This window comes from Orcinus orca, chromosome 5 (genome assembly GCF_937001465.1).
Source record: "Orcinus orca chromosome 5, mOrcOrc1.1, whole genome shotgun sequence".
Taxonomy (NCBI): domain Eukaryota; kingdom Metazoa; phylum Chordata; class Mammalia; order Artiodactyla; family Delphinidae; genus Orcinus; species Orcinus orca.
The window spans coordinates 6,212,068-6,237,285 of record NC_064563.1 but is presented as its reverse complement, the minus strand read 5'-3'; the positions used below and the strand labels follow the sequence as shown (position 1 = coordinate 6,237,285).

The following is a 25,218-nucleotide window of genomic DNA, read 5'->3' as shown; positions in this document are numbered from 1 at the left end:
TCCGGTTATATGCCCAGGAGTCAATTCTCCAATTCTTAAAGGGACAATGGGAATCCAGGATTTGTGTGTGTGTGTGTGTGTGTGTGTGTGTGTGTGTGTATACCAATATAATCTTCCAATTTAAAAATATTGGCAACCAATACTGCACTAGATGGAGAACATATTGTTTCTAATTTAATCTTTTAGGGTTCATTCCATTTTACTGTACTCAATTTTGTTCCAGAATTTTCAACATAGCTAAGGTAGTAGCTATGGAAGAGCAGCTTTCGTAACCAGCACTTTGTCAAGGAAGCAACTGGTATAGGTACTTAAGAGGTGCGACCACCTGTCTTCCTCCCAAGTGTTGATTATTAAGATGAAATGGGCTATAAAGAAGGTGGCAAACTAGACTGAGTGAAAGGAGAAACAGACTGAAAAGAACTCCAATACCACCTATGGGTTTATGAATGACTGCCACTTTGAACCTATCTAGTTATAGCTGAAACTTCCTAGGAAGAAAACCCATATTCTCTATGACATGCTGCTGCTGGCTTATCCGTGACAGTCATTGGAACAGCCTCACCATGATCTATTTTAATATATCTCTTGACCTATTTTTATATTCTAACACTGAAAAGTTAAAGTGCTAACTTACAGAGCCTAGGCATGTTATTTTCCAATAAAACACATTTTTACCAGTAGCTTTCTATCCAGGTTTCCTTTTTATGGGATACTTTCCATTGTACAGAGGAACTCATTGATCTTCAGAAACTTTGAGAGATGGAAAAAGCCTTTAATGCATTGTAGCCCAGAGGTGATCCTTAACTTCTGTCAGCTTGGAAATCACCTACACTCACAGTGCGTGCATGGTGTCTGATCTTAATTTGTTCCCTTTTGTGGGAATAGTATTATGTCTGTTATAAAAACAAATAACACTGAACAAAGCTACCAACGTTTGCACTCAGGAAAAAGTGAGCACATTGATTTCAATTCTTTACCACAGGAATTCTTTCCTTAGCACCCGCCCAGGTTACTATTAACTCCACTTGCAGCTCCATTACACGAATACTGTTCAGATAATTGAGCTGTCTAGCTTCCAGAAAATGCAGGGTAGTAGGCTTTTCACTGTCCCAATTACTACTTCACCTCACTCACATTTATCTAGGCTTGCCTAAAAGCCTCACAATCCTGATTGAGGAAGAGAGTACAATTGATCTAATGTAACACAAAATTAGCTGACCAAAATGGAAAAGCTACTGAATTCAAATTCTCTGGTGCCAGTTCTTTTACACAAAATGGTTTGACTTCTTAAAAGGCTATGGTTTATACCTTTTTTATTTTTTGATAATAAAAATCAAAGAAATATAGAATAATTCAAGCCTTGCTTGAGGTTTTAACCTGACTCTGCTTTGCAGAGACTCAAAATGGTTTATGTAGCCTGTTCAAGGCCAGTCCAAGTTCCAGAGAAAAAGTTATTAGTGATAGTAAAAGGGAGGAAGAACCCCCTCCAGCAAAACCCTAGCACATGATAAGAGTCATCAGAATCATCATGAAATTGCAAAACAGCCAACTGGCCACCAAATGAATTTCCAAAGCGAAGGGAACATTTAAGAAAGGTTTTACCCATTTTAGGCAGCAGTAAAACATCTAATGATTAAACCATAAGCTGTTTCCACTGTGTCCATAAAAGGCAGGAGGAGCATTGGAACTGTTAAATATTCTCTGTTTCCTCTTCCTCTAAAAGTAAGACTCATGAAAAAATCATCAACAGTGAAATAGGCAACGGTCAGAGTGGTGAGGAAACCGGGTTGCCTATTTTTAGATCATTCAATGCTTGGGCCAACCACGTGGTCCTCAGTCCAGTGAAATGTACAGGGGTCCACAAAAATGAAGCTGCTGAGTGGGTGTACAATGTTCTTAGGCCCCATTTAGGAAGAATCCATCTCATTGCCTTCCATCTGGTTCTTCAAACTTCCTCCCTGACCCTCCCCAAGAAATGAGATTTTCACGACTACCACATTATCCCAAGCCACCATCATCTCTTGCCTGAACTGGTACAATATGCTCCTAACTGGATTTCCTTCTTGATTTCAATTCTTTGCCATAGGAATGCCTTCCTTAACACCCATCCAGGTCAGTATTCACTTGACCTGCAGTCCATTCACAAAGAAACCAGAAAGATCATGTAACATAAAATTAATCATCTTGTGCTAGAGAGGGTGTGGAGAAAAGGGAACCGTCCTACACTGCTGGTGGGACTGTACAACCACTATGGAGAACAGTATGGTGGTTCCTTAAAAAACTAAAAATAGAATTATCATATGACCCAGCAATCCCACTCCTAGGCATATATCTGGAGAACACCATAATTTGAAAGGATGCGTGCACCCCAATGTTCATTGCAGCATTGTTTACAATAGCCAGGACATGGAAGCAACCTACATGTCCATCGACAAAGGAATGGATAAAGAAGATGTGGTACATATATACAGTGGAATATTACTCAGCCACAAAAAGGAACAAAATAGTGCCATTTGCACAGACGTGGATGGATCTAGAGATTGTCATACAGAGTGAAGTAAGTCAGAAAGAGAAAAACAAATATGATATAATATCACTTATATGTGGAATCAAGAAAAATGGTACAGATGAACTTATCTGTGAAGCAGAAACAGAGTCACAGGTGTAGAGAACAAACTTATGGTTAGCAAGGGGAGAAGGGGAGTGGGACAAACTGGGGGATTGGGATTAACCTATATAGACCACTATATATAAAATAGATATCTAATGAGAACCTACTGTTTAGCACAAGGAACCCTACTCAATGATCTGTGGTGACCTAAATGGGACGGAAATCCAAAAAAGAATGGATATACGATACGTACACATATAACTGATTCACTTTACTGTACAGAAGAAACTAACACAACATTGTAAAGCAACTATACTCTAATAAAAATTAATAAAATAAAATTAAATTAAAATGTTAAAAAAAAGAAAAGAAAGGAAAACTATTCTGGTTAAAAAAAAAATTTAACTACTTCCAAACCTAATAAAACTTGAGTCTGTCAGCAATATCAAAAAAAATTTTTTTAATTAAAAAAATAAAATTAATCATTTCAAAGCATACAGTTCAGCATTTAGTACATTTACATGTTGTACAACCATCAGTTCCAAAACATTTTCCTCACACCAAAAGGAAGCTCTGCACCCATTAGCAGTTACTCTGCATTCCTGTTCTCCCCAGCCCCTGACAACCCACTAATCTGCCTCCTGTCTCTATAGATTTACCTATCCTGGATATTTCTGTAAATGGAATCATAAAAGAGATTACCTTTTTTTTCACTTAGCATGTTTTCAAGATTCATCCACGTTATAGCATGTATCACAACTTCATTCCTTCATATGGCTGAATATGTACATATATACCGTACGTGCATATACCATATTTAGTTTATCCATTCTTCAGTTGATGGATATCTGGGTTGTTTTTACCTCTGACAATTTTGAATAGTTCTGCTGTTAACATCTGTGTAAAAGTTCTTTTCGAACACCTATTTTCAATTCTCTGGGCTATATACGTAGGAGTAGAATTGCTGGGCCATATGGTTAACTTTGTGAAGAATTACCAAATTGGTTTACAGAGCAGCTGTATCATTTTACATTCTCACCAACAACCTACAAGGGTACCAGTTTCTCCACATCTTTACCGACACGTGTCTTTTTTTTTAAAAGGATCTTTCTACAACTGTAGCTCCGATGATTTAACTGCCCTCCACTGGCTCCCATCATGTAGAATAAAAATCAGAATCCTCCAAGGCCCTAGGAGATGGGAGACATGAATCCCTCCCTCATCTCCTTCCCCATGACTTGCCTTCTTTCTCACTTCATGCCAACTACGTTATCCTTCTCATCAATCCCCGAAAGCACCAAGCTGCTCCCATGGGAGGGTCTTTGTACTTGCAGTTTGGAATGCCCTTCCCAAACATCTCCACATTCTACTTCCTTATTGAAGCTTCAGCTCAAATGGCATCTGTCCTAAAACGTTTACCCTGAAGAAACCAGAGCACAAACCCACTGCCTGAGCCTGAGTTCCCTAGAAAATAAAACTTTATCCAAGAGTTAAATACTAAAATGCATTATTGGGAGGGGAGGGAGCGGGGTTGAAATCTTAAGGAAATAAAGATATAAAAGGGAAGTGGGATGATGAATAAAAGAAAACATATGCCAGGAGAGTGTGTTATTCAGCTGATCATGGTTTCTCCAAAAAAAACGAAAAAAAGAAAAATACAAACCATAACTTGGTCTTACAGCGTTTCCAGAAGGGCTCTGTGAAATTACTGAGTCTCCTAACAGTCTGTCACTAGAGGGGTCAGGGAGACAAAGAACGACTCATTTCTCTTCGAGCTCTTTCCAACTGCCTGTCTGTCATTATTTAAAGTCTACTTTATAAGGTTTTGTTTTGATTTGTTTAATTGTGTTAAATACACATGACATAAAATTTATCGTCTTAACCATTTTTAGCCACACAGTTCAGCACTGCTAAGTACACTCACATAGTTTGCAACCAATCTCTCCAGAACTCTTGTCTTCTTGCAAAACTGAAACACTATACCCATGAAACAACAACTCCCCAGCTCGTCCTCCCCCAGCCTCTAGCCACTACCTTTCTACTCTCTGTCTCTAGGAATTTAACTCCTCTAGGTACCTCATATAAGTGGGGTCCTGCAGTATTCATCTTTTTGTGTCTGGCTTACTTCACTTAGCATAACGTCTTCAAGTCCCTCCTTGTTGCAGCATGTGACAGGATTTCCTTCCTTGTTAATGCTGAGTAATAGTCCACTGTATTTATAACCACATTTTGTTTATCCATTTCTCCAGTGCTGGCCTTTTGGGTTGCTTCCACCTCTTGGCTATTGTGAATAATGATGCTGGGCTTCAAGACCCCACTTCAGTTTTTTTGGATATATACCCAGAAGTGGAATTGCTGGATCATATGGAAATTCTATTTTTAATTTTGAGTGACTGCCATACTGTTTTCCATTGCCACTGTGTCATTTTATATTGCTACCTACCATGCACGAGGATTCTAATTTCTCCACATCCACACCAACACTTGTTATTCTCTGAGGTTTTTGTGGGGTTTTTTTGTTTTGTTTTGTTTTGTTTGCGGTACACTGGCCTCTCACTGTTGTGGCCTCTCCCATTGCGGAGCACAGGCTCCGGACGCACAGGCTCAGTGGCCATGGCTCACGGGCCCAGCCGCTCCGCGGCATGTGGGATCTTCCCGGACCGGGGCACGAACCCGTGTCCCCTGCATCGGCAGGCGGACTCTCAACCACTGCGCCACCAGGGAAGCCCTGTTTTTTTCTAATAAATTTATTTATTTTATTAATTTTTGGCTGTGTTGGGTCTTTGTTGCTGCACTCAGGCTTTTTCTAGTTGCGGTGGGCAGGGGCTACTCTTGTTGCGGTGAGCGGGCTTCTCATTGTGGTGGCTTCTCGTTTTGGAACATGGGCTCTAGGCACGGGGGCTTCAGTAGTTGTGGCATGCAGACTCAGTAGTTGTGGCTCACGGGCTCTAGAGCGCAGGCTCAATAGTTGTGGTGCACGGGCTTAGTTGCTCCACGATGTGGGATCTTCCTGGACGAGGGCTCGAACCCGTGTCCCCTGCACTGGCAGGTGGACTCTTAACCACTGTGCCACCAGGGAAGCCCTCTCTGAGTTTTTTTTTAATAGTAGCCATCTTAATGGGTTGAGGTCCCACAGGGTTTTAACTTTTCCACACTTGGAGGTTGTGTGGTGCAGCCCTTTCAGGAAGCTTCTGAACAAGCCAGAGGATTCTTTCTTTTTTTGGCCACACCACGCATCTTACGGGATCTTAGTTCACTGACCGGGGATCCAACCCGGGGCCCCAGCAGTGAGAGCACCGAGTCCTAACCACTGGACTGCCAGGGAATCCCCAAAAGCCAGAGGATTCAAACAACCATTCCAGGTAGGGAATAGACAAGGGCCTTGGTACTATGCATAGGGTGTCTTTGGATTGTGATGGTGGCTGTGGTAGCTTTATGACTCCAAGATGGTGTAAGCAATTGTTAGGTCCAATCCAGCCAATGAAGTAAACAGCCAGAATGGGTATACCATTAGGTAAGGTTAAGCAAACCCAAGACGGTGCATAAACTGGGTTTAATATATCCATTTACCCTGCTTCATTTCCCCCAATATATTTGTCATTAACTAAAATTAAATGTTTAGCATATTTATTTTTTTTGTCCACCCCCCCTAAAATATGTAAGTTTCACAATTGTCTTCTTCATCTCTGTATTTCCAGGGCCTAGAACAATCCCTGACTTACATTAGGGAGATGCAAAACCATAGAATGAAAAATTAATAATTTGTCGACCTTCTTTTTGGCTTAAATCAAAATTCACCTAAGCCTTTTCCTACCAGTTATGATGTCTCAGATTTGGTTGCAACATGGCCATTTCCGGTCAGTGTGTAGAAAACCACAAGAGAGAGTATCCTTCTTACCCTAAAACAAGAACAAACCAGAAAGCCTACAAAAGCATAAAGTTTCAGAGAACTGAGGATGCAGAGAATGAAAAGGGAACTCCATTTAATGAGTGGTAACTCCCTTCTGAGGAGAGAAGAGTGCCACTGCTTTTACCCCACAGAAGCAGTGGGAGAAGAAATCCACCATAAAAAGGAGGAAGAAGACACCAGTGGAATGTCATGGCTGCATGTGGACGAGCATGACCGATCAGAAGAGTGGATGCCCTGCAACAGAGCAAAGCTCTTCCATCCACCGGTTCCCCACCTTGGCTCTTCACCAAGTGCACGAAATCAAGGGCAGAATTGCCGAGAGATCTCCCTGAGGTGCACAGGGCCTTCTACAAGTGCAAGACAAAGAAACGCCTGCTGAAGCCTTGGCATGGCAAACCTGCTTGAGCACAACAGGACTTCACGTGGGTCAGAAGACAGCTGCCAAAGGCTGGAGTTGAGGCAGGAGAGCTAAGACACTTTTGTCTGAGGCATGGAACCACCTCTTGGAAGGCGTGGGGCAGATCATCAGGGCAGAGAGAGATTTTCTGAGAAGCAAAAGTTGGAGGCAGGACTGGCGAGTTAAAAGAATGGACCAGCTCCCAAAAAAACTACCAGCCTGGCTATAAAACACAAGGATTATTTGCAGGGTTTCACTGGGGATCAGATCCCAAAATCTGCTGAAGGAACAGTCTTGATTCACCCTCACAATTGAAGCTAATGGTGAGCTGTTTCTAACCAAAACTTCAACAAAGCTGTAACTCAAGTCAACTATAGGTTAGATTAACTCAGCATGTCGGAAACATGACAGAAGAGGAGTGCCCTTTTATGACGGTGGTATTTTATTCTCTACCATACTTTATACAAGATATGCAGCATACTATAAAATATTACAAGATATGTAAAGAAGCGAGGTCATGTGACCCATGGCCAACACAGGAAACAGTCAATAGAAGAAGACCCAGAAGTTGGCCCAGGTAAGTATGTTAAAGGATAGAGTGGAAAAGATGACGAATGTGCATAAATAAATGCACAATTTCAGCAAAGAGAAGGAAACTATTAAAAAAAAATGAAATGAAAACAAATATAATTAATTCCATGGGCTTATCAGCAGGTTAGACACAGCAGAGAAAGCGATCAGTGAACTTGGGGTCTCTGCACTTGCCCTTCCCTGTGTCCAGATGCTCTCCTCTGTACCATGTGATTCACTCACTTACTTCCTTTAGTTCATGTCTCAAATGCAATTTCAGCACTGAGGCATAGCCCTTTATTTTTAAATAAACCTACTCCTTTATTTTTCTCGAAAACATTTTAATATATGTGAGGTTATAGATGCAGATGCACAAAAAAAGCACACGAATGTGTGTGTATATGTCTACTGATATATAGTTATTTATTTTAAGACTTTTTGTTGTCTTTTTCATGTCAGAATGTAAGCCTTGGAGTTAAGACACTTTGTCTCTATTGTTCATTGCTTTACCCCCAGAACCTAAATTCTCTATTGAGAATTGAGAATGCAGTCGCTGTTCAATTGATATGTGAATTATTGAATTAACAAATATATGAATGGAGCCAGACATCATGGCTAACTGCTGTCTACTGTAATTGGGTGTTTACAGTACGGTGCACTTGAAGGGTGGAAAGAAAAACACAAAATCGTACTTCAACAGTTTGCAGTGGTCAAACTTTGAAAACCAATAAGTGCAGTCTTTAAGTAGAGGGTCAAATGAGGAATTCTGTGTTATAAAAGGATAATTCTGGTGGCAGAGTAGTAGAATGGAATTGACAGGCAGGGAACTAAGATGAAGAAAATCAATTAAGAGTTTATCTGCACAGCAAAGGAAACGATGAACAAAATGAAAAGGCAACCTATGGAATAGGAAAAAATATTTGCAAATCATGTGTTTCATAAGAGATTAATATCCAAAATATATAAAGAACTCATACAACTCAGTAGCAAAACCCCCCAAACAATCCAATTAAAAAATGGACAGAGAACCTGAGTAGGCATTTTTTCCAAAGAGGACATTGTCAGATGGCCAACAGGCACGTGAGAAGGTGCTCAGCATCACTAATCATCAGGGAAATGCAAATCAAAATCAAATGAGATATCACCTCACACCTGTGAGAATGGTTATCACCAAAAAGGCAACAAGTAACAAGTGTTGGTGAGGATGTGGAGCAAAAGGAAGACTTGAACACTATTGGTAAGAATGTAAATTGCTGCAGCCACTATGGAAAATAGTGTGGAGATTCCTCAAACAATTAAAAAAAGAACTACCGTATGATCCAGCAATTCCACTTCTGGATATTTATCCAAAGAAAATGAAAATGCTAACTCAAAAAGGTACTTGCAACCCCATGTCCTTTGCAACATTATTTGGCTTCCATGTCAAGACATGAAAGCAACCTAGGTGTCCATCAATAGATGAATGGATAAAGAATATGTGGTATATATATTCAATGGAATATTACTCAGCCACAGAAAGGAAAGCTTGTCATTTGCAGCAACATGGATGGACCTTGAGGGCATTATGCTAAGTGAATAAGTCAGACAAAGACAAATACCATATGATCTCACTTATATATGGAATCTAAGAAAAAGAAAAAACAAAGTCCAGACTCATAGACAGAACAGATTGGTGGTTGCCAGAGGTGGGGGATGTGGAGTGGGTGAAATAGGTGAAGGTGGTCAAGAGGTACAAGCTTCCAGTTATAAAATAACTCCTGGGATGTAATGTACAACATGGTGACTACAGTTAATAATACTGTATTGCATATTTGAAAGGTGCTAAGAGAGTAGATCTTAAAAGTTCTCATCACAAGAAAACAATTGTAACTGTGTGGTGATGGATTTTAACTAGACTTATTAGGGTGACCATTTCACAATATATAGATATATTGAATCAATATGCTGTATAATGAAACTATATAATGTTCAATAATGTTATATCGCAATTGTATCTCAATTTAAATAAATAATGAAACTCTAATGAACTTTTCCTCACATGTACACAAAAATTAACTTGAAATAGATCGTAGACCTAAATGTAAAAAGGAATACTATAAAACTTCTGCAAAAAAAAACAAACAGGAGAAAATCTTCATGACCTCGAGCCAAGCAAATATTTCTTAGATATGACACAAAAAGCAAAAAGCATGAAAGAAATTGATCATTTGGATTTCAATAAAATTAAAAACTCTGCTCTTCAAAGTACTGTAAGAAAACGATAAGGTAAGCCATCGTCTGAGAGAAAACATGTGAAATTATGAAACGTAGGGAAAAAAGAGGCTCTTGCTCTAACAAAGACGAAAGTTGTTGGGAGCCTGAACCAGTAATGAAGTACACATAAAATGAGGCTTTGGCTTTTCAAGAGACGTTGCAGCAAGAACCAGCAGGTCTTTGTGATAATTAGACTTGCGGGTGTGGAGGTGTAAACGCGAGCAAGCATTCTCAAATGACTCTGAGCTTTCCAGCGTTGGCGCCTGGGAAATCGCTATGCCTTTACAAAGATGAGAAATACAGGAGCAGAAGCAAGGTTGTTGGGGAAGATTATGCTTCCTTTGGGTCTTCTGAAGGATGTCAGATGAAACTATCTAAGAGGTAGTTGAAAATATGGAGAACATAAAGATGGAACTTATTGAGGAGGTCAAGGCTACAAACAGTAATTTCAGAATCACCTCTCTCGAGATGGTATTTGAAGCTATGAGAATGGATGAGATTCCTCAGCATTTATCATCTGTGCCTGCCCTTAGGTTCTTACCATGGAGTCCCACGTGCCTGCTATTCTTCAGATCTCTCTCCAGATAAAACATTAATTTCCTTGAGAGCAGGAATTGTGTCTTACACTTTCTGTATATTCTTCTCTACACCAAAGATTTCCTTCTCAGGGATTCCCTGGTAGCGCAGTGCTTAAGAATCCACCTGCCAATACAGGGGACACGGATTCAATCCCTGGTCCGGGAAGATCCCACATGCCATGGAGCAACTAAGCCCATGCGCCACAACTACTGAGCCCGCGTGCCACAGCTACTGAAGCCCACTCGCCTAGAGTCCGTGCTCCGCGACAAGAGAAGCCACCGCAATGAGAAGCCTACGCAGCGCAACAGGGTAGCCCCTGCTCATCGCAACTAGAGAAGGCCTGTGCACAGCAACGAAGACCCAATGCAGCCAAAAATAAACAAACAAACAAATAAATAAGATTTCCTTTTCTACACCTTGAAGATAGCAGGGTTCAACAAACATGATGGAGTCATTTGTTAAATTATTAATATCCTACAGCATAGATACTTATATTCTCCTGATTCTGAATACTTATTTTTATATGTCTAGAAATGAAATGTATTTTATAATTGACGTGGGCTGTCAGTGTGGATATAGTTTTTTTCCAAAAATATTTGTTATATTTTTCTGATACATCTTAATGTATCTCAGAGCAGTAGAAAAACAACACTGGACTAGAACTTGAGAGATCAGCATTTGAATACAAGTCTCCCCTCAGCTACTTATGTGGTCTAAAACAAATAACCTAAATATCGAGACTTTTATTTCCTCTCATGTAAAACAAGTCCGAACATCCTGCATCTCATATTTCAACAAAGTTGAGAATAAAATGAATTTTGAGGCCTTTACAAGTTAGGTAATAGTTCAGATCATAATAGTTGCAATTAACAAAACAACTTACTGTTTTAAGTTACCTGCTCAGGCATTTTTTTTGAAAGCAAGATTCTTAATGATCAGGTCTTTCAAAAAATGCTATGCTTGGGCTTCCCTGGTGGCGCAGTGGTTAAGAATCCACCTGCCAACGCAGAGGACATGGGTTCGAGTCCTGGTCTGGGAAGATCCCACATGCCGTGAAGCAACTAAGCCTGTGTGCCACAACTACTGAGCCTGTGCTCTAGAGCCCGCAAGCCCCAACTCCTGAGCCTGCGTGCCACAACTACTGCAGCCCACACACCAAGAGCCCATGCTCCACAACAAGAGAAGCCACTGCAATGAGAAGCCCACGCACTACAACAAAAAGTAACCCCAGCTCGTCACAACTACAGAAAGCTCAAACGCAGCAACAGACCCAACGCAGCCAAAAATAAATAATAATAAAAAATTTATAAAAAATAATGCTATGCTATTATGTGGAAAATCCAAGATCAGAATTTTAGTTTTCTAAACTATAGTTTCCTTAGATTGGAACTGCATGTATTTAAAAGACCATTTTAGTCCCTCAGTGGCTTTCTCCAATATTTAATATATAATTGTGTAAACTATCATGTAAAAACAATGCATAGCCTCTTTATAATAATGCAGTTCCTAAATTCTAGGAATAGAGCAATTGTACAATGTATTATTAATATTGTGGAAACATTTTTGGAAAGAAAACAAAAATTTTCACATTAAATATACTTATCAATTTTAAATATGTGAAAAATTAGTGCTACTTAGAATCAAAGAAATACATTGAAAAGCATGATTTGGAGACTAGAGAGGCTGTGTTCTTTATTCAAATGTAAGCCTTAATGAACACAACCAGGAAGTTGAACAAACACATCCCATGGGTGTGTGCTCACAGGAGCTGCTCTCCAGTCTCTTGAAACCTGCTGACCTAGTGGTTCACCCCTGCTTACTCCTAGAAAAGATAAAAGCCTAGGCAACTTTAATTCCCAAGCATTATCTCAATTCTGTAGCTAAAGAGTACAACCACAGTTCATACTCTAGACCCGCAGGCTGTAACGTCTCCCTGAGCTAGCCCTTATTAGAGGCCAATTTTTTGCAGAAGTACTTCTCATCACTGTTCCTGAAACCACGAGGCTCAAAGTAATGAGAAAGGAAAGAGAAATAGGAAAGTTCTTACTTAACTGGCCGTATTTTAAACTAGCTTTGCATTTGGAGCCTGGCAGATGTTTAAAGATAATTCCTTCACTGTTAAGTTATTTTGTGACTTCTTCAGAGATTTCCCAACTGGGTACATTCTGTTCTTTCCCAAGACCCAAGACATCAATCCTCCCACTGTTCCCATTTAGCCCATTGATTGTTAGCTACTTATCACACACAGACTCTCTTTGGGGAGCCCACAGAACTTCCAAGAGACTTTTTGGCTGGAATTCAAATGGCTCCCAGCTGGCTCTCCCATGTGCCCATTCTCTGAACCATAGGTACAACTCATTCACCCTCTGCCCAGAGAAACTCTGGGAGCACAGACCAGTCCAAACCCAGTCACAGCAACTCTATTGACAAAGAAACTAATGACCAGATGCCGGTCCTCTGTGCCTGTGCTACAAGAATCCCATCTCAAAATCACCATGGTCCTGATGAAGCACATTTCACTAGATATGCTCCCAATCCCCTGCCAAGGTCAAGGGCAAGGATCACTGTACACCTTACACCAAAGAAATCCTTTCCACCAAACTCTGAAGATATTTCAACAATCTCATTCTTGTACCACCCCTTTTCAGATAAAGTCATCATAGAGCTATGAAAACACTTAATTTTTTCTTTGAAAATTTGCATCTTTTTTATTGAAATATAGTTGATTTAGAATATCATGTTAGTTTTAGGTGTACAGCACAGTGATTCAGATATATATTCTTCTTCAGATTCTCTTCCTTTATAGGTTACTACAAAATATTGAGCAGAGTTCCCTGTGCTGTACAGTAGGTCCTTGTTGATTATCTATTTTACATATAATAGTATATTAATCCCAACTTCCTAATTTATCCCTTCCCCACCCCACCCTCCTTTCCCCTTTGGTAACCATAAGTTTGTTTTCTATGTCTGTGAGACTCTTCCTGTTTTGGAAATAAGTTCATTTGCATCTTTTTTTTAAGATTCCACATATAAATGATACCATATGATATTTATTTTTGTCTGTCTTACTTCACTTAGTATGATAATCTCAAGGTCCATCCATGTTGCTGCAGATGGCATTATGAAAATCTGCATCTTGATTTTGTAACTCAGATTAGAAATTCCTCACTGTTATACCTTAATTCTTCATCTGAAACTTCCAGTTCCAGAAATATAAACATAAAATTATATATTACCCTAATGTCATTCTTAAATATTTCACTCGGGCAATTTTTGTTTTCTTGTACTTTTGGTTAATAAGCAACAGAAACTTGCTGTTTCCTTGAGATTCTGCTGCAAGAGAAAAGAATCCCCGAAGAAAGAAAGGAGATATGTACAGCTTATAAATCAATAAATCTTATGATTTCAACATAATAAAAGAGTTTGGGAAATTGTCCAGGGTCAGATCTCTGATGTATTGCTTATATAGAATGTTGCACTAGAGTATACAACCCTTTCATTCAGACTTTTTAAGCCAAACCCAAGTTTGGAAGAAAGTTTACTTCCTTTTAATTTTTAGGTACTGAGGCTGTGTGTAGGGAAAAAATATTACTATCTTCTGATAGATAAACTATACTTCATTTTATAAAAAGCAATTTAGTGAATTCAATAACATATGTTTCAGGAAAGTGTAGAGCAACTGATCACTAAAACGTCTATGTACATTTGATATAAGAATCAAAGAGCTGATTATGAGAACAGTTATAATAATAATATCGGCAATACTTGCCTCAATACTTAACCCATACAATAGTTGTAAGAACAAGTGAATGCAGTTAGCTGGTGTGGAAATTTACATAATCTTAGAACAATCAAGCTGGGCTAGATCATAGTGTACTGACCAAAAAACCCTAAAATCTAATTGACTTAAAACTGATCAAAGATTCTTTTCTTGCATATATCACGTTATATCTTGCTTACATCATTCTATTGGGATCCAACAAGGAGGCCCTGATCACAACAATAACTCAGGAGTAATTCAGACTGATGGAAGTAACCACGTCTCAAATGTTGTCAAGTGCTGTGCTGAAGGGAAAGAGCTCCGCAGGATCTCACATCAGTAATTAAATCCTCCACCCAGAAGAGATACAACATTTCCTCGCATGATTTATTGTCCAGAGAAAATCACATGGCGCCATCAACCACGAGGAGTCCTGGAAATGCAGACATACTGTGCGCTTCAAAGTCAGGGGGCCTAAAGGATTCCCTAAGAACATTAAGGTTGACCACAGTTTTGTAAACAGGCTCTATCAAGCAAAGCGGGCCACTGGCTATGCATGGTTACATCCTACCAATTTAACAATAGTATCAGAAAAAAGATAATGTTTCCAGGTACATCTGCCCCAAACAGAGGCCTCATATAAGACTATCCAAGCTTCTGTCAAGAGTCTATCCTCCTTTGGCCACACCTTAGTCACAGGGCCATCCCCTTGTATGATGTTCTGTCAATCACATGGCCCTACCTCCCATCACAATGGGGGGCACAAGACCCAGGCTGGCCAATCAGAGTTCCCCAATCTGAGATGTGACAGGAACCGAGTCAAAACCGTTAAAAACCATTTGGACGGCCTTCCTGACACTACCTAAGAAGCACTGTTGTGTCTCTGTTATCACTATATATAAAGACAATATAATTCTTGAAATGATGGCCCCTATTTTTGACTCACGTAAAGCCTGTCTGAACATGAAACCAAGCACGCAGAATGAAAATCTTACAAAATAAAAATATGTAATTTTTTTTGTATTTTGAGATGTTTTAATTGAATGAAGCGTCAAAAAATTTAAAGGCTAAAGGCATTAACTACATTCTACTAAAACTCCCCATAAATACTTGAATTCCTCATGAAGTTCTTCAACAAATTATCACAGAGATTTTACTTGAATACCCCCAGTGACAGGGAACTTATTTTGAGATAGACAATTTTATTTTTAGAAATTAAATTTTTCCTGAAATTTGTCTCCTTCAAGCTTTTATCCTATATCTATCTTATCTTCTGAAGTCATACAAAATTAATCTTTTGCACTGCTGCTCTTCAAATATGTGAGGAAATCAATTATATTCTAATTTCAATTTCCTTCAAAATTTCTTCATGTACAAAGTGGAAAAGAAATTTAATCTTGATGACATTGATTAAACCCTTACATCCAGTTACATCTAAAGTAAGCGCTATCCTTGGTCTTTTCATTTAAGTGACCCATTTACATTTCTCCTGCTTTTGCCTTAAAAACCAAAACTGAAGCTTCCCATTATGCTGTTCACTGAAGAAATATTGCTTTGATCTATATAAGTTCAGATCTAAATAAACTCCTCGGAAAAAATATTGATCAGGGGCTTCCCTGGTGGCGCAGTGGTTAGGAATTCGCCTGCCAATGCAGGGGACAGGAGTTCGATCTCTGGTGTGGGAAGATCCCACATGCTGCGGAGCAACTAAGCCCGTGTGCCACAACTACTGAGCCTGTGCTCTAGAGCCTGCGAGCCACAACTACTGAGCCTACGTGCCACAACTACTGAAGCCCACGTGCCTAGAGCCCATGGTCCTCAACAAGAGAAGCCACTGCCCTGAGAAGCTTGTGCGCTGCAAAGAAGGGTAGCCCCCACTCGCCACAACTAAAAAAAGCCTGCACGCAGGAACGAAGACCCAATGCAGCCAAAAAATAAATAAATAAATACATTTAGTAAAAGAAAATATTGATCATTCCAATGGAGTTTGTTGACTTTAAAAAGAATATTAAATGTTTCAAGTTATTTTTGGTCACTTTTTCTCAATTATCTCTGATAACAGAACCTTTACTGATGGCAGTAATAATTTTACGTGGTTCAGAAATTCCAGTTCTTGTATAACCTAAGCCTATAAATTACAAAATATTTTCTCCTAGAAATATAAACTCCAACAGAACATAATGTATTCCCCTAGAATCTTCAGTTTTAGAAAGGGGCCATGTCATACACAACATCCCAAATCTTTTACAATGCTGCCGTCTAACTTTTTGAGATCTTAGTCGATAAAGAAATCACTTTTTTTTACATTCTTGATTTATGCTTGAGGACCCCAATAAATTCTAGTTTATCACCAGTTATATAATATGCAACTATAAATGTGAAATCAAATGGAGTCTCCAGGGACAGTGTATTTTTTTAGCCCCCTTTCTCTGTAAATGTCAGATACAGTAACTAGTGATCTTCAACATACTAGCACTAAAGATCTATTGATTAATTATAAATAATGGGTATCTGTTGACTGTTTACCACTTACTTCCATGCCTTAACCTAGAATCTCAAATTTCTTTTCTATCATAGATCACAGATCATTTTATTGCCACTTGCATTGCTTAGCGTAATGTCTCAGGATGTGCGCTCTGAAATCAGATTACCTGAGTTTCAACCCAGGATCCTTTACTTGCTAGTTACGCATCCTCCTGCAATTACTATACTTTTCTGTGCCTCTGCTTTCTCTTCTATGAAATGAGACTAACAGCTAACTCCTAGATAGTGGTGGCACATAAAACAATCTATGAAAACATTAAGAACAACATGTGACATAGAGGAGATCAATATAAGTATGACATATTGCAGTTCTCATTATTATTATACATTCAGAAAGTCCTCATCTTACCTAGGCCTGATTTCCAAATTACCTCTCCAAAATGACTTCCATGTAAGTATTATATTTCCCTAGAAAACTTACAAATAAAATCATGGGAGTCATGATTTAGAGATCTTTAAAGATTTTAAAAAGTTGTAGATTCTAAAGTGTACAATAAAAAATGTCAGAAAATCAGATATGAAGTTAGCCTGAAGGAGTATATTGGCTCCTTAAACATTCTGACCACCTTCTTCCTGTTCACCCCTTCCCGTTTCCCATCTAACCCTTTCCGTCTCCCTCTATAGAGCCTAAAGTCTTATAAATCATAATGCATCTGCATTAAATCAGGAAACCCTTGGGAACCTGTACATGTTTCTTTTTACAGAGCCAGTATTGACTTTATTATAATGCTACTTATATATACAGAAAAATCATAGTAGAAGCTACTTATAACTATTGCTCTCATTCAACAAAACCAAATTAAAACTCAAAAAAGTTACCAAACCAACAAAAATATAATTAATTAGCAACAGTAATGTAACACAAATGATGATGTTATTTTGCTGAAACTAATCCAGAACTCACAACCCAATATGCTACTAACTGCTATGGCAGAGAGAAAATTTTGAGTTCTACACTTTTCACTACTTGCTGCTTTGCTATGATTCGATTCTCTCAACTCTCTTTTCTAAAGGAATAACTGGGAAATCTTTGTTGGAATAACCTTCAGGGAAGACATGTGGCCTTCACCTGGTATTGGTTAACTTTGTTTTTTACTTGTTAGGACCTGACAACTGATGCAGTGCTACTCAATGTCAAACAGCCAAAACTTCAGGCACTGAAATTTCTAAGCAATATCCTGTTATAAGATAGACATTCTCAGATGCAACGGGAAAAAAAATGTTACATTTAAATTTATTTTAATTGAAATAAAAGTAATAATATCATTATTTCCACAGAGAATTGTGAAAACATGTTACACAAACTCCCAGACCCCAGTCTTCATGTGTGGGCTATTCCAATAACATGGCTTTCTTCTTCCCATCTAGCTAATCAAGTAGAGAGAGAATTAATATTTTTACTGGAGAAGTAGGTCATTTTGAAATGGAGTGACCAATGTGTCCCAGTTTGGTCAGGTGTCTCCCAATTTTAGCACTGGAAGTCCCATGTTCTGGGAACTTCCAGGGCAATTCAGGAGGGTTGGTGGCTTTCCTTTGGAGCACGGAGCACTTAATGTGTTAAAGGAGGCTGGCGTCTCATTCCCCAGTGGGAGACAGATGGGGATAAAGTGTGCCTGAATATCACCAGCAGCCTCCTCCTTACTCAAGCCCTACATCTCATGAGAACCTACTTAATTCCAGACTTCCCTACCCATGTCCTGGAACCAGGAAGAACTTAGTCTTCCCCTGGCAAGAAAGCAAAGTTTAGAAATAATCTCAGAGTATTCCACATAAGATCAACAGCTCCTCCAGCCACTTTTTGAGTAGGTCACCCTACCACCTGATTTGCTTCTGGCCATGACCCCTGGATCTCCAGGTTTCTTCCCTTTAGCCTGAGTGCTAGCACTCAGGGGAGGGAGATTTTCTTGTACTCAACTCAGTAGGGCTTGCTTTCAGGCTCCAGACATCCCCCCATAAAGAAACTATTGATCAATATCTTTTATGAATATAGATTCAAAAATCGTCAACAAAATATTGTAAATCAACATAGTAACGTATCAAAAGGATTATTATATGCCATGGCCAAGTATGATTTGTCTTCAGAATGCAAAATTGGTTCAATATCCAAAAATCAGCTCAGGTGATACACCACATTAATAGAAAATTCTAAGGAATCTACTAAAAATTTTTAAATTTTAAATAAAATGAAGTAATAAAACTATTAGAATAAAGGAGTCCAGTGAGTTTGAAGGATATAAAATCAACATATTAAAATCTATTTTTTATACAGTAGTCGTAAGTAAACTGAAATAGAGATTAAAAAAACAATTGCATTTAAAGTCTCAATAAAAATACCTTAAGAATAAATTTAATAGAAGAAATGTAAACTTATACTCTGAAAGCAACAAAACACTTTTGAAAGAAATTAGAGAAGACCTAAGCAAATGGGAAGACATCAATGTTTAGACATTAATAGTGTTAAGATGGTGATACATCCCAAATTGGTCTACAGAGAAAATAACACATTACATAAAAAGTAACAATTCAGATGACTGACAGTTGGTAAAAACAAACAAACAAACTAAAAACAACAGCAACAAAAAACACACAAGAAAACAGGAAACGAAACCAAAACAGGAAACAGGATACTTGCATTACTTTTCTATTGCTGCTGTAACAAATTACCACAAACTTAGTGGCTTTAAAGAACTGAAATGGTAAATAATTTTCTTATTTTATAGTTTTCCAGTTAGAAGTCTCACAGGGGTCTTACTGGACTAAAATTAAAGTGTCTGTAGGGCTGCATTCCTTTCTGGAGCCTCTAGGTTAGAATCCAGTTCCTTGTCTTTTCCAGGTTTTAGAGGCTGTCCACATTCCACGTTTTGTGGCCCCTTTCCTCAGTTTTCAAAGCCAGACACGCTGCATTTCTCCAACCATTTATCCACAGCTGGACTACAGCTGGAAAAAGATTCTCTGCTTTTAGGGACATGTGATTAAATTGAGTGCACCTGGAGAATCCAGAATTCTCTCTCCACTTCAATGTCCTTCATTGCAATTAAGTTGCAACACTGTAAATAAGGTAACCTACTCTCAGCTTCCAGGCATTAGAACGCAGACATCTTTAGAAGGAAAATCAAAACGAAGTCTGCGTTGCTAAGGGAGCCCTCCAAAGTGGAGCCAGGAGGCCAGTGAAGAAGTGTGACTTATGCACATTTCAGCCTGGATGGAATCTGACCTTTTGACCATTTATTGTCCTAACAAAGGCATCCTGCAGATCTGCCAGAAACTCAAGATACTTATCAGACCCTTACCCTTAAATAACTTGTGATTCCTCAAGTACAATTATTTCCTGACTTGAGTCAGAGTCAATCACAATTCACACTGAGCAACTTTAACAACCTTGTGATTTTTTGTCTTTATGACATTCTGGCTCTTTCTCTTCCCTACAACACTGTCTGTTTTACCCAAATATGTGTCTCCCAAATTGCAGTTCTTAAGACCCCAAATAAAGCTCTTGTTCTTTGCAGCCTTGATACTGATTATAGTTTGACATATCTTTGAGGGGCTATTTTTCTGCCTGCCACAACAGTGCAACACCAGTTTTAAAGCTCTGGGAGCAAAGAACTGTCAATTCAGAATTCTACATTCAGCAGAAAATATCTGGGAATAAGACAAGAAAAAGAAATAAAAACTGTACAGATTGGAAAGAAAGAAAATTGACTCTATTTACAGGTAACATGCTTGAGTATGTAGAAAAATGCCAAGAAAGCTCCAAAAAAACTCTTATAACTGAGTTTTCACAAGATAAAAGATTGATATAGAGAAACCAATCACATGTCTATATATCATCAATGAATAATTTGAAATTGAAAAAATTTTAAAGCATAACTTACAATAGGTACAAAAAATGGGATTCATATTTGCAAGGCTAACAAAATATGTGTGGGATTTATGTACTACAAATTAAAAAACCCTGATGAAAGAAATCAAAAACCTAAATTAATGAGGAAATGTTCCATACTCATACATTGGAAGGCTCAATGTTGTTAAGATGTCAACGCTTCCCAAATTGATCTATAGACTTCATACTATCCCAATCAAAATCCCAGAAAAATTTTTTGTAGATATGGACAAGCTGATTCTACAATTAATGGAGAAAAGCAAATAAATTAGAAGCCAAAACAATTTTGAAAACGAAGAAAAACGTTCAGGAACTTAACACTACTTGATTTGGGGGCTTGCTTAACACTACTTGATTTGGGGGCTTGCTATATAGCTCAAAACTATATTGTATTGGTGAAAGGATAGATGGCTAGACACAAAAACAAATGCAACTGACTATAGAGAATCCAGAAATAAACTCATACAAATATACTCAATTGATTTTTCTCAAAGGTGGAAAGTCAGCTCAGCAGAGAAAGAATAGTTCTTTCAACAAACAATGCTGGAACAATTGGATACCTATATGTCTCACACTTACACAAAAATAAACTCAAAATGAATCATAGATCCAAATGCAAAGCACAAAACTATAAAAATTTAGAAAAGAAAAAGAGAAGATCTTCATGACATTGGGTTAGAAATGTGTTCTTACATACAACACTGAAAGCACAACCCACAAAAGAAAAAAAATAATCAGACTTCTTCAAAATTAAAAATTTTGATCTATGAGAGACACTGTTAAAAGAATGAAAAGACAAGCTACAGGGTGGGAGAAATTTGTGGCAAATCTGAAAAAAGACTTCTATATAGAATATTAAAAAAATCCTCAAAGCTCAATTTAAAAAAATAAGAAAAAGAGGTCAAAATAGTTAACACAGCTTCACCAAACAAGATATACAGGTGGAAAATAAACATATGAAAAGATGTTCAACACAATTACCCTTAAGGAAATACTAATTGAATGCACAATGAAATACTACTTACATACCTATTAAAATGTCTGGGAAAAAAACGGACAATATCAAGTTCTGGTGAAGAATCAGAGCAATTGGAACTTACATGTTGCTGGTGCGAATGTAAAATTTTACAGCCACTCAGAAAACAGTCTGGCAATTTCTTATAGAGTTAAACATACAATTACTATGTGACTCAGTGAAAATGTACGTTCACACAAACACCAGTGTGTAAATATTTATCACAGCATTTTTCATAATTGTCAAAAACTGGGAATAAGCTTTCAACAGAAAAATGGATATATAAACTGTGTTATACCCATACAATGAAATATAACTCAGCTCTAAAAGGAATGATCCATGATTCCACTCACATAACATTCTGGAAAAGGCAAAACTATAGGTATGGAAAACAAACCTGTGATTGCTATGGTTTGGGAGTAGGGGGTGGGTTGACTAAAAAAGGGCAGCATGAAGAAATTATTTGAACTGATGTAACTGTTCTGTATCCTAATTATGATGGTGGTTACACAGCTCTATACACTTGTCAAAACTCATAGAACTATACATCAATAATCATGAATTTTAAAGTATTTAAATCAAATAAAATAAATGTTGGCCAAAAAAGAGATCATGAATCGCTTTTCTTCAATAAATTTGCACATATACTTATGACATTTGCAATATACCATTAATGCATAATAATAAACACTAATGTATAATGTATAATAATTTAAGCTTCTATGGTTTGAGGTTAAATAAATATTAAAAGTGCCATCTCTATTTAACTGGGTCTATCAGCTGTCCACACTTGTACACACGCATGTACCTACACAGACGTGTAAACACACACACACACACACACACACACATCCTTAAACACAGATTGAATTCTTTAACATAATCCACATGATGCTGTGTGATCTGGCCCCTGACTATCTTTCTAGCCTCATCTTTCAATGTTCTTTCTTTGCTTACCAAGTAAATATTCTCTTCCTGGCATACTCTAGCCTATACTGTTTTCTTGAAATGTTACTTCCTTACGGACCCCTGCTTGGTTAAGTAATCCCCGTACATACTCTCACTCCACCCTGTGCTTTCTTGTCAACTGCCTATCACAAGTGTAATTAATTACTTTTTTTGTGTTGATCTATTAGATGTTTCTCTCCCTTTTCCACTCATTGAAAGTTAGATCTATGTTGGCAGAGACTGTGTCTCTATTTCTGCTCTATGCCCAGGAACTAGCACAATATCCAGCTTATAGTAGACACAATCAAAAATGTGTTAAATGAATGAATAAATGAAAGATTTATTCAATAGTTATTACCTTACAGGCACTTATGCCTGTAGTTCAAGGTGGTAGAAGTGCTTCATATATGGCGCCAAAAGCAAGTTAAGATGCTCGAATGAAAATAGAGGCCTAATCTCAAAAATGACATCGTGCATACCAGAAGTTTTCTAAATTTTTGATTTCAGGATCTCCTTTCACTCTCACAAATTATTGAAAAACTCAAAACACATTTATGTAGGTTATACCTATAACTATTTAGTGATATTAGCAATTAAAGCTGATCATTTTATGAAATATTTAATTATTCATTCTTTTAAAAATACCAGTAAAATGACATGAATTAAAATAACATTTTTATTTGAAAATATATTGAGGAGAGTACCATTGTTTCAAATGTTTGCAAATCCCTTTAATGTCTGACTTGTTAAAAGACTAGATCCTCTACCTGCTTCTGTGGTCAATCTGTTGAATTAACTCCACTGCACACACATAAATGAATGAGAGTGAAAAAGGCAAATAACGTCTTAGAAATATTACTAGGAAAATAGCTTTAACTCACAGACCCCTTGAAAAGATCTCTACATTACATTATGACAATCACTAGTGTAAACATATCCCAGAGAAATGCTTTATCTAGGAAGAATATATATAATTAAAATATCACGATGTCTATTGACTGAACACTTAGTTATACCCAAATGGTAATAATTTGCACTGAAAACACAGTTTGAAGATAAACTTAAAGAAAAGTCAAGCCCAGGCCCAAAGAGAAGCCTCATCTTTCCAACTTCAGTTTCTTCAGTTCTATTTTCTTAATCCTCTGGAGGATTCCTTGCTTTATTAAAATACGACGTTAATTTTTTCCCTCACCTTTCTCCTTAGAATGCAAAAGCAGTGTCAACTTCTCTTTAGAAGTGACTAAACCTCTAACAATTTCTGAAGGAAAAAAACTAAGGTAGTAGTTCACAAATCAGGCAACAAATCAGCATCGCCTGGAAAGCTGCTGACGCTTCATGGGTCTCAGGACACCTTCCTGAGCAGACAGCACTGACTGAGAGTCACTGTGTTTGTGACTCAAAGGCCCAAAGCTCGGAGTTCATGGCATCCCTTCCTAATTCCTCTATCTTCTTGTAAGGAGCCCCAGGAAGGAATAAAAGTTTGAACAATAGCAGCTCTCTCTGCCTTTACACATTATGGCAAAATGTATATTTTACTTAAGATGTATCTCTGTCTTGGAAGCTTATAGTCGCTTTAGCTGTTCTTAGTTGGTAGTGTCTCTCTTGTGTATCCACAGCCTTCAGGCCAGGCCGGCTCCACAGGAGTGCGCACTGCAGCTGCACAGGACCTGGCACCCAGAGGGACCCTGCACTTGGTCCATGGCTCTGCTGTTGCCGTCCTGCAATTACTAAGAATTGTTTAACGAGGGTCCCCACATTTTTATTTTTCACTGAGCCCCATAAATTATATACTGGTCCTGATTCTAGGCTAAATCATGAATTGTAACAATTTGAAGAAGAACATGTTGACATTATTATTATGACAAGACAGACCTCAAGCAGTCTGCTATACAAGAAGAGGTTCCAGCCGTAAGAAAGTGAGTCCTGGGGACGTCATGTGCAGCATGGTGAATATAGTTAATAAAACTCTGTTGTGAATTTGAAAGTTGCTGAGACACTAAATCGTAAATGTTCTCATCCCAAGAAAAGAAACTGTAAGAAAAAGTGTGGTGATGGATATTAACTAGACTTATTGTATTGATCATTTCACAGTATATATGAATACTGAATAATGACGAAGTACACTTGAAACTAATACCATGTTATTTGTCAATTATACCTCAATAAGAAAAGGATATAATAAAAAAAAAAGAAAGGGAGGGAGAGAGGGACAAAGAAAAGAAAAGGAAAGGAAAGGGAAAAGGGAAGGCAAGACAAGGCAACCTACTGATATTTGCGGGGAAAAGAAAGAGATTCCTAGTGATTCGCTACAGTCTTAAGCCCCAGATCTTCCTCTTCCTTTTTCTAAAAGCCCCAAGCCACAATTCATAACCTCTTCTCCTCCTAACAAGAGGTGGCCTACCTCTTGTATTCATGGCCTACCTTCTTTTTACTGTCAGGAGCTATAAAAGGATTATATCAGTGAGGTTCCTAACAGAAAGCAGGAGCTCATGCAAGTTAGGATAATATGAGAGGAGCTTACAAACTGTGTACAGGAAAACCAGAATGTGCTGTTGAACCAACCCAGGATAACGACAATGACCCGTGGGCTTGGAAGGAGTCATGTGGAAGCGTATACTTTGAGGGAGATATTGGATGTTAGTCAAAGAGGCCAGTCAGAGGCAACTTGAGCCAGAAAAGTGAACACACCTCATTCTTTTCCCACCTGTTGATCTACAGCCTTGATGATCTATTGGCCAAACCCAACCAGAA

The 25,218-nt window shown here is 38.2% G+C and overlaps 1 long non-coding RNA gene across 1 annotated transcript in view; it reads right to left on the bottom strand.

Moving 5' to 3' along the window:
• LOC125964472 (uncharacterized) overlaps positions 1–25,218 on the bottom strand; it is a 179,911-nt gene that overhangs the window by 85,670 nt on the left and 69,023 nt on the right. The gene's annotated exons all lie outside the window — the stretch shown is intronic.